Below are 10,922 nucleotides of genomic sequence, written 5' to 3'. Positions count from 1 at the left end.
CAGCCTCAAGTCGCTTCTTCCAGGAAGCCCTCTCTGAGTCCTGATTAAGTTAGACTTGCCCACAGTACTCCCAGCTCCCTGCTCTCTTTTGTGAGAGAATTTCATCACTCATGAAATGACTGATTCGATGGTGACACCAAGTTCCCTGAAGCAAGAATTTGTCTCGATCATTGTTCTTTTTCCCCAGCACAACTCCTGGATCATAGTAGGGGCTCAATAAATATTTCATAAAATAATATCCAAATAAGAATCTTATGAGCTCTGAGAAGCCCGGGATAAACACACCTGTTTGACTTTATATAAATCAGTGTTTTTGAAGCATGTTTGCACTTGGAATCCTTTTTATACACACACGCTTGAGGAACACAGCCTCTGCATGAGGCTGTGTATCTGTATGAGGAACACAGATCTCAAAGGAGCAGTTTACAAAGTTCTTATCTAAAGTTTTCTACCAGTTTTTTGCTGCAATAGACTCCCTTATACATAAGCCCTTTAAGCTAGTGCGTTTGTGGGATAGATTCCGGAGTGGTACTGCTGGGTCAAACGGTATGTGTACTTTTTATTCTAATCAGTGTTACCAGATTGATTTTTTTTCAAGTAAATTGAATTTTTTTAAAAAAACAGAATCTCATAGAGCGGCTGAAAATTTCATCTCCTTATTCCTTTGCAGGGAGTCACCTTCATTACCTTTCATACAAGCCACTGCAATATCCGTCTCTTTATTCCAACAGACAATCTGTGTGGAAGAGTTTCAGGGACTCACTCGCCTTAGAGAGACATAGCAGTTTGCAGGCAAACCTTGTTCCTAGTGTTTGCTGGGTGCCTCAGTCGAGGATTCTTTTTTCTTTTTGGTACACAGGAACTCCTCAAACTCACCCAAATAACAGAGGTGGGAGCACAGCTGTCATAAGGATGTCAGGAATGGGAGGACCCAAGGATAGAACATGTACATGGGGTTCTGGAGAGAAGGAAGAAATTGGCGTTCCCTCCCCCACTCCCTTCCCCTCTTTCCCTCCTCCTCCTCTCACTCTCTCTCTCTCTCCCTCCTTCTCTGCCCCGTCCCCAGACTATCTCTGCTCCGCAGCCCCTGCTCATCATCCAGCAGCTGGCACACCTGTGCCCACGTGACCCTCCACCTTAACCCCTGTCTCAGTGTCACAATTCTAGAGTCCCCAGGAGATTCACTGGCCCTGGATGGACTTGTCCACCTGGCCCATGTGGCAGTGACGTCTCTGCAAGGGGGGAGGGTGGGCAGGAAAGAAGTGACGGACACTTCCCACACTCGGGTAAGCGCCCACAAAATCGCACAGTAACCCAGCCATCTGTGTACGCTCCTGTTCCATTGCGGGTGGTGCTATAGGAAAGGATGCTGGTGGAAGATGCACGTTCCTGGAGGGAGAAAGGGAAGGGAGCGTAGAATGACAGCCAGGTGTCAATCTCTCCTCCCTCCACTGTGGACAGATGGACCGGGGCCCAGGGCGGGTAGGGCAGAAACTAGAGGGAGTCCCCCAGGGCCCACAGGCCTGTGCTTGAGTAGCCGTGGGTCTGGGAGAGCCTGGCCTCCCGGGGGGATGGGGCAGAGTACATGGGCTGCAGCTGGACTAGTGAGCCGGTCCCCTCAGCCGGATCCTGCAGAGATGCAGCATCAAGCATAGAACATGAAGTGTCAAGCCAGGGGCGGGTCCCGGTCCTCGGCAGCAGCCCAGAGCCTTGTCCGGACCTCACAACCTCACTGGGTGTCCTAACTTGGCCAAAATTCAACTGGCTTCTTGGCAGGACAGCAAGTTCGTACATGGATGTGTGTGAGGTGAGTGTGGATTTCCCGGGCTTCTCAAGATGTGATGTCATCCAGAGACCTGTCTTTCCCAATTTCTGCCCTGACCTCCCTCTCTCTCCTCTGGGAAGAGCCTCTCCTTGGTGATCCTAGAGCCCCTGCTTGTCCCCGTCCTGGCCCCAGCCACCCTGGGTGCCCCTGTTTCCCTGACCTGACTGCACCCAGAGAGTGTTACTGAGTCCAAGCTCGTACCGCTTGCCACATGACGGGCCAGTAAATTGAGAGATATGAGTCTTTGAGAAAAGGAACAGAGACTTTATTCAGAGAGCCAGCAGACTGAGAAGATGGTGGACTAGTGTCCCAAAGCACCATCTTCCCTGAGTTAGCATTCAGGCTTCTTTTACACTAAAAGAGGAGGAGGTAAAGTCCTGGTTTGGGGATGTATTAATTTCTTCCTTCCTGCAGCCAGGTGGGCCTGGTCAGGAGGTTTTCTGTGAGCTAAACAAATGTGTTTTAGCTTAACACTCATTACATGGGAGGCAGGGTTCCCAGAGATGGACCATTATGTATAATTTAAGCTTACAGGCAACATCCCTTTAGTGACAAACTTGTAGCAAAAGCAATAGAATACAAAGGTTAAAGTAAAAGAAACATCCAATATGGCGTCAGATTTGTTCTTCCCTATTACAAGAGGAAGGGGCTCAATGTCTCACAGTGCCCGGACCAAGTGCCCCACGCGGTGAACATCCAGATGGACTAGTGAAGGCCTAGCACTCACTCTCCTTCCTAACAGCACCCTGAGTTCCTTTTAAGGACTTCTCTTCCTCACTGGGTTGAGTCTGGCAGGGCACACCCAGATGCTCCTTCCCCGGAATTTAAAACTGGAACACATCGACCACTAAAAATGGCTGGAGTCGGTCTGTCCTGGAGGCCATGTCCTGACAGTCCACAATAGAGGGTCCCATTTGTTTTTCCTCTTTCCCTCCCCAAATTCGTGTGCCTTTGGTAATCCTTCTAGTAAATTTCCTCATTTCTTAAATTCTCCAGAATTTGTTTCTGTTGCGTGTAACCACGGGGGGAGTGGGGGAGAGGAAGAATAGGAAGGAAGGAAGAAGGAAGGGAGGGAGGAAAGCTAACTCAAACATGCGGTGAGTGAGCGACTGAGACCAGACCGCAGTCCAGCTGGAAAGCCTGCCATCAGCAGGGCAGCTGTGGACGGGGTGATGGTGGCCGTGATGAGCAGTATTGTCTTCCTGGAACAGCCAGGCCAAGCCCATACATTCACATCTATGTTAATGCTGGACCAGCCATGGAGATGGTTTCAGACAATTCCCTTAGCGCTCACAAATGCCGTCAGGCTCCGGGTGTCCTCCCGTCATGGTACTGACAGACAGCTACCAAGCTCCTGCTAGTAGAGGCAGGAAAGCCCAGGCCTCCACCCTCTGGTCGCTCCCAGCCTCATGGGAGAACCCCACATCCAGTGTACACCCGGCATCCTCTAGTGCTGAGTCAGGGTGCAGGGAAGGGGCCAGGACAACCAAGCAGTAAAGATGCCAGGAGTCAGGCCTTCAAAGTGCCGGGGGCATAAGCATCATCTGGAGAGCCTGGTAAAAGGGCCCTTTTCTGGGCTCACCCAGACTGTGATTCAATGAGCTGGAGTGGGCCCAGAGATCCAAGTTTTAACAAAACCCCAGGAGCCTGAGGCGAGCAGACTCTCTCTGGAAGACACTATCTAAGAGTCCAGAGAAGGAAGAAGAAATTCAGAGGGGTGTGTCCTGTTCAGCAGGCAGCTTGGCCGATCCTCTGTAGAGCTTTGAGAAGATGGAGTGCGTCTGTCCCTCACCCCCTCCCAAGGCAATTCCTCCTAAACTATGTTTACGTTGTGCTGCTGTCTCTCTGGTGTCAAAAACATTCAACGTCCTCCTTCACCTCATGGGAAAAGCCCAACTTCTCAGTCAGCATTAAGCCTCCAAGTCTGGTCACTCTCTCTCTTTTCTTTTTTTTTTTTTTGCGGTACGCGGGCCTCTCACTGCTGTGGCCTCTCCCGTTGCGGAGCACAGGCTCCGGACGCGCAGGCTCAGTGGCCATGGCTCACGGGCCCTGCGGCATATGGGATCTTCCCGGACCGGGGCACGAACCCACGTCCCCTGCATCGGCAGGCGGACTCTCAACCACTGCACCACCAGGGAAGCCCTGGTCACTCTCCTTTGCTCCTGCCTGTTCTCTGAATGGTCATCCAGGAGCCCTCTCCTCTGGACAGCTTGAGATCATGTCTGTAACCAACCATGGTTTCCCGCTTCCCACTGTTTGTGTGAGCCGTTTCTCTAAGCTGGGACACCCTTCCTGCTTCTCTAAGCCTCTCTCAACACCACTCATTCCTTGGGACCCTCCCAGGCTCCACCTTCCAGAAAGCCCTCCCTCCCCACTCTGGTCCCCGGGGACCTCCCCTCCTCATAACCCATGTTGGGATCGCTTTGTATCAGCTGACTGAGGCTGACAAAGGGTTTCCCGTCCCTCTGAGTCAGAGGAAGGTTAGAGGGTCAGTGAGGTGAACTCCATTGAAACTGCCTGACCTGGAAAGACTGGAATGGACTGGGACACTGCTGTGCATGCATGAGTGGGTACATGGGTGAATGGGTAGGTGCTGGACGCATTCTGGGTGCTAGAGGGTGGATAAACGGAGGTTGTTTGGATGGACGGTGGATTTGGGGATGGTGGACAGAGGCTTTCACATCCTGCTCTCCTCCCTAGAGCCCGGGGGCGTGGTCACAAAGGAACAAGACAATTGTGCTCGCCTTTGTGCAGCCCTCGCAATCTCCTGGCGGCCAAATGAGTCACCTCCCTGCCTACTGCGCTCCACCAGATGTTCTGTTCCTTCTGGGCTGCCTGGCTTGCACAGGACATGGTCACAAAGGAACAAGACAATTGTGCTTGCCTTTGTGCAGCCCTCGCAATCTCCTGGCGGGGAAATGAGTCACCTCCCTGCCTACTGCGCTCCACCAGATGTTCTGTTCCTTCTGGGCTGGTCAGCTTGCACAGAGGCTCACGCCCAAGGCCTGTTACCATGACTGCGTGTCTCTCCCTTCCCTCGTGGTGACACTCCTGTACTTAAACTTTTCAGTGGCCGCCCTTTTCCCTCGGGACAGAGGCCAGGTGCCTTGCTGCAGCATCTAAGGGTCCCCATGGCCTGGCTCCACTTGTCCCTTCAACACTTTCTTCCACTGTGTCACACCCTGCCATCCCTCCTGTCCCCCCAGAACTCCCCCTTAGCCATGCTGCAGCCACATGTGACCCCCCACTTTCCCTGAAGACACCAGGCTTTCCTACACCTCTCTGATGTTGCATGTGCTGTTCCCTCTTGGGAATACCCTCTCCCCGCTCAGCCAGGCAAACGCCTACTTGTCCTCCAAGACTTCATCCCTGTGCTCAACCGCCATCTTGTCCTTGAGGCACCTTGTACAAGCCTCCACTAGTTACATTTCTCTCTTCCACTAGACTTAACTTGCTTGGGGTCGTGTCTCGCTCATGGCAGTGTCCTCAGCGTCCAGCCCAGTTCTAGGCACCTAGTAAGTGTTTGCTGAAAGCATCCATCCCTTGCAGCTTTGACACGTCCCCCCTGTTCTCTCGGTGTGTGTCCACTGTGTGCCCAGCTCCTGACCTGGTGCTGAGAGACACAGTCACTGGCCATAAAGCGTTGACAGTCTCGTTGAGGAAGCAGAAGCAGGCGTGTGCATACATGATTCCCCGGAAATCAAAGCTCTGTCCGCTTGAGGCAGTGAGCAACAGGAACGTGTTGGGAGAGCTCAGGCACTCAGAACTCAGGGAAGAGATCACAGTGACACTGAAACATGAGGACTTTGATGGATGAGGAGGAGAAGAAGGCTCTTGGGGCCAGGGACCTGCAGGAGTGAGGCTGGGCTGTGAGGACACAGAAGACAAAGCCACCAGCCCAAGAGGGTGACTCAAGGGAAAGAAGCGTATAGGGCTGGGAACAGATGCTGAGATCAGACAGTGAAGGGCCTCAGATGACAAGGACAAGAAGGACACTAGAATTTATTGAGGATGTGTGGGCCAGGCGCCTGAAAACTACCCTATGAGATGATGGCTCAGAGACGTTAAGCAACTTACCCAAGATCACACAGCTAGGAAATGGTAGGCCTGGGGTTCAAAACCAGTCTGACTCTAAGGCCCAGCTCTTTATTCCACTGGACTCTAATCCAGAGGCAGAGGGCAGGATGCAGCAGGAAGGGAGGTCACAGATGAGAAGAGTCTTTACAAAGATTACGATAACGCTATTTGAACTGTGTTCTCTGTCCCTGTATCAATGAGCTCCTGGCCTATTTCTTCCCTTGTTGGAAACACAAACTCTCTCCATGAACCACCTAAACAGTGTGTTTACCTCCACTGCTTCTAAGGAGACAGGACAGAGACCGAGGCCTTGAGACTAGCCCTGGACCAAACAGGTGACCTTGGCCCGTCCTACCCCAGCGAGCCTCCCCTCCGAGGCCTCCCCTTGTCCTGGTCAGCACAGCCAGCTCTGTGTTCCATCTCAGGGAAATCCTCAGAGGACAGGTCACGTGCTGCCCAGAAATCAATGTGTGTCTGACCAGCTGCTTCCCCTTCATCTCTTCATTGTATAATTCTGCCCCCAGAACGCAAAAACATTGGTCTGGCAAGATTTGTTCCTTTTAAATCTGGCTGGAGCCTCACTAAGGCCATTAATCTTTAACTCTTTATAGATTTTTCCACTTAGAATATATGCCCTGTGCTTACATTTCACGTGGGGATTCAAGTTCTGCTTCCATACTGATGACGATTTGGGAGACTTATGTTCTCTCTGGGGTTTTCTTCTGTGGGCTTATTCATCAGAGCCAGGACACCAAGATCTCCATACATCTTTGCCTCATTCAGGAGATAATCTGCAAGGTCAGGAGACCTTGGGCTTGGGGTCACACAAAGCCAGACACAAATCCAGTCCCCAGCACTGCCACTCCACCCGTGGGACCTTGAGCAATTCGCAAGCCTCTCTATGTCTCATTGTCTTCTGAAAATGAAGACCCAAGGCAGTCATATCTCACCCGAGGTTGTATAATCAGCACAAAACCCATACACAGTCATAACAATTACTTTTGAAAAGTCCTTGACTCTGCAAGGACTCCCGTCTCCTCAGCCCCATTCCTCACCTTTGTCCAGCCTCCCCTTTTCTTCTAAGTGTAGCTGTCTGCTCTTTCTCTGTCCACTAAGTCAACGTTTGGGGGCCACCTCTAATCCTCCCTTCCACCCAGCACCTCTGACTAGCCCTATAAGAAGGCCTGGGATAAAGTACACAAAACCACAATCCTCCATAAAAGGCAGGGAGGTGGGTAAAGTTGTGAATATGTATGATGCATTTTTTTTTCAAATTCATTACTGGCCAAAAATATATTTTAAGAGTATCATTATGTGTGTATACACACACACACACACACATATATATATGTGTGTGTGTGTATATATATATGTATAACTGAATCACTTTGCTGTACAGCAGAAATTAACACAACATTGTAAATCTTCAATAAAAAAAAAAGAGTATCATCAAAGTGAAAACACAAAATTTATAAATCTTTTGTTAAATCTCAAACCCTCAAGGCCAAGCACACCAAGTACTAGAGAAAGGCTGCTCAAGAGAAGCGATTAAAAAAAAAAAAATTGGCCACCTCTACCCAGCCACTGGCCCAATGGACCTACTGAAACCACAGCAAACACCACGTGGGTCAAGAATCTGCCTACACCTATTTTCTATCTACTAGTTGGCAAGGGCTGCTCTTAGTTGCCTAGCTTCTCAGATAAGCTATGCCACGTCCCACTTTAGTCCTTTTGTGGGCATGTCCCAGGGAGGTAGGCTGACTGGCCACCAGTAGGCAGACAAATTATGTGGACCCTTTTCCCACCTTTTAGTGACCCTGGTATGACCCAACTGCTAATGACATCTCACTTAAAAATTCCTCTGCTTTGCTTTTGACCAAAAACCCTTCCCGCACCATTGTCATGACATGGCAAGGCATGGAATCGTGACATCTCCCATCTTTCCATCCACTGTATAATTTCATCCATTTCATTGGGTGAAATGGCCACTTAAAGACCGAAATTAGACTGGAACTCAAAGACTGACTTCTGATTTCCTACCAGCTATGCCACTACACAAGATGTCTCAGCTGAACCAGTGCCCTGGGGAACCTTCCTGTCAGACATCTGTAACTCCACCCAAATCCTCCTGGTCCTGTCATCTGGGTTGGTGAGCCTCTATTCCATAGAGTCTTCATCCCACTCTAGGGCTGTCAGGTCAGGAGACATCCAGCACAGTTGCCTCCCTGGCACAGCTTTGGAACTCATGTGGTGGGGGGCTTACACCCACTGCCGATGAAAAAATGTTGCCTGCCATATCAGTAAGCAAAGGATGCTGCAGCCATCAAACCATCACATTACAGCCGCCCCTACGGTGAGCCCCGAAGGCACTCAGCATGGACACAGAATGCCGGCCATCTAGCAGTCAGTTGCTGCAGCTGCCCCTGACAGTACAGCCTGAGGAGACTCAGTATGAGAAACAGAGGATACTGGCCCCAGATAGCTGCAGTGCCTATCAAAGGAATGATTTTAGCAAGCCCAGACCCTTGCATCTTCCCATATGTAGAAAAGCACTAAATTCATGAACTTGAGATTTCTGGTTTTCTTTAATTAACAGTAATCTTTTGATGTTCCAACTCCCTGGTCTTTGTTGCAAAAACCCCTGTGTATCCCAGCTCCTCCCTGCCCTCTTTGGAGCAGTCCCTTAGAGCCATCTGAGAGGCTGTGTCCCAGGCTTAAGTCCTCAGTTTTGTCCGCCGAATAAAACATAATTCTCAATTGTGCATTTTTTTCAGTCGACAGAGCTTATGGGTAATCCCCCTACCTACTTGACATCTATGCCTGCCCCACAGAAATCACAGGATTCCACAGGACCCAGGCTTCATTTTCCAGGAGGCAATGGCAGATATATGTCTGTGCGGCCACAGGATTGGAAAGTTGGGACCCAGGTATTTTGCAGGATGTTAGGCTGGGGAGGTGGACTGGAGTAGATAAAGTAAAGGGTGCTCTGGTCTTCCCACAACTACCACTACCAAAAATGTCTCCTCATTGAGTGTCCTGGATCTGCCTTCTGCCTTCTTTCACATCCTACTTCTCATCCCTAGAGCCCGGGGGCATGGTCACAAAGGAACAAGACAATTGTGCTTGCGTTGTGCAGCCCTTGCAGTCTCCTGGCGGGCAAATGAGTCACCTCCCTGTCTACCGTACTCCACCAGATGTTCTGTTCCTTCTGGGCTGGCCGGCTTGCACAGAGGCTCATGCCCAAGGCCTGTTACCATGACTGCGTAATGTACGAAACTTGTTTGGATCCTGATTCAAACTAACAAACGGAAACAAAAAATTATACGTAAGCTCTTTCTGGATATTCGATGATATTAAGGAATTAATATTATTGGTTTTTAGTTGTGATAATGGAGTTGTGTTATTTTTGTTAAACGAGTCTTTATCTTTTAGAGATACTTCTTGAAATGTTTCCAGATGAAAGGATGTGATATCTGGTATTTGACTCAAAATAATTTTGGAAAATGAGGCATGGGTGGGGATATAGATGAAACCAGATTGGCCATGGGTTAATGATTGTTGAAGCTGGTGAGGTTGAATCCGTGGGAGGTCAGTGTACAATTAATTATCTCTCTGTTTATGGAGGTTTAAATGTTTCCATAATAAAGTAGTTAAGAAAGCAAAAAACAGTGAGAGGAATGAAAGAGAGGGAGGGAGGGAGGGAAGGGAGGGAGGGAGGGAGGGAGGGAGGGAGGGAAGGGAGGGAGGGAGGGAGGGAGGGAGGGAGGGAAAGAAAGGAAGAAAGAAAGAACCAAAGAGAAACACGTCCCACGCAGGGTTTATCACAGTCTGTAGAAACAATTGTCATGTGTCAATGAAAGGTAGCTAACCCACTCTGCAGAACCATTTTCTATACAGAAATAAATCCCCAGTCCACCTCCCCAAAGTAGGTTTAAGATTCTGGGACTTGAAGAGCTGGTGTTTCATTTGCATATTTGCATATTCATAAATGCATCAAAGACAAGCGTCCTGTGTAGACCTTGGTGCCCCTCAGCCCCCGTGGCCTCTTGACAAGCCCTCTCACCCCCGAACATGGTGGACACAGGGAGGCAGCTTTGTTGGGCCACCGTCATACTTTCAGGCATTAGCTTCACAGATGGCACGGCAACAGCTCAGGGACTGGAGGGGGGTTGTTCTCCACAACATAACTCCAGACACATATTTGAACACAGGAAAAGAGAAGAGTTTACCAGTCTCTAAGGTAAAAAGAGCTCTTGAGAAGAGAAACGTGGATGAGGAAGGTTTTCTGTATCAGCATGAGGCAGGAGTATGAGGCCACCTGTCCCCGGCTAGGACGCTTGAGTCTCAGGGAGTTGGAAACCCAGCAAAGAGGGCAGGCACTGGAAGGCATGCTCCTGCCCAGCTTCTTGTGACGAGCACCTTTGGGGGAGGGATGGAGCCTCAGGGTCTGTCCCAGGGCTCTCTGCTCCAACCCCACTGTCCTCGGGAAGCTCTGCTGCCCCACCAGCTAGGGACACACAGGGCAAGCTGCTTGACCACTCAGTGATACGGGAATAGGACTGCCTGCCTCACACAGAGCTTGTAAGGATCATGGGAAATCAAGGTATCCTTTCATGGAGATGGTTCCCTGAGCTCTGATTTATCCCCAGGGAGCAGACTGATCAGCTAAAGAATGCAACGGCGCATTTCCTCCCCAGCTCCTCTGAGCAATCCTCTCCCCCAGGCGACCACCTTGGGGGCCCTTGGCTCTCTCCCGTCCTCCCACCACCCAGCCCAGGATTGCTCACAGGCCTCACACATACAGCCTCAGGGTGGTTCCCCACTGGCCTGGTTCCCCTCCTTCGTGGTCCTGCTGGCTCTCTGGGACTGGTCATGGACCTCTGGATCTCCACTGCTCTTCTCTACGGCTAGTGAATGACAAAAGTCTGGTTAGGATGTCCTAGAGTGTTTACAGATCTCTCAGCCATTAACAAGTCTGCCCCTCCCTCAGCACCCCCTTGTTCACCTCTCTCCCTCCTCC

Source organism: Hyperoodon ampullatus, assembly GCF_949752795.1.
Source record: "Hyperoodon ampullatus genome assembly, chromosome: 5".
NCBI lineage: Eukaryota > Metazoa > Chordata > Mammalia > Artiodactyla > Ziphiidae > Hyperoodon > Hyperoodon ampullatus.
The sequence above is the reverse complement of the archived record's forward strand: the minus strand, read 5'-3'. Positions refer to the sequence as shown.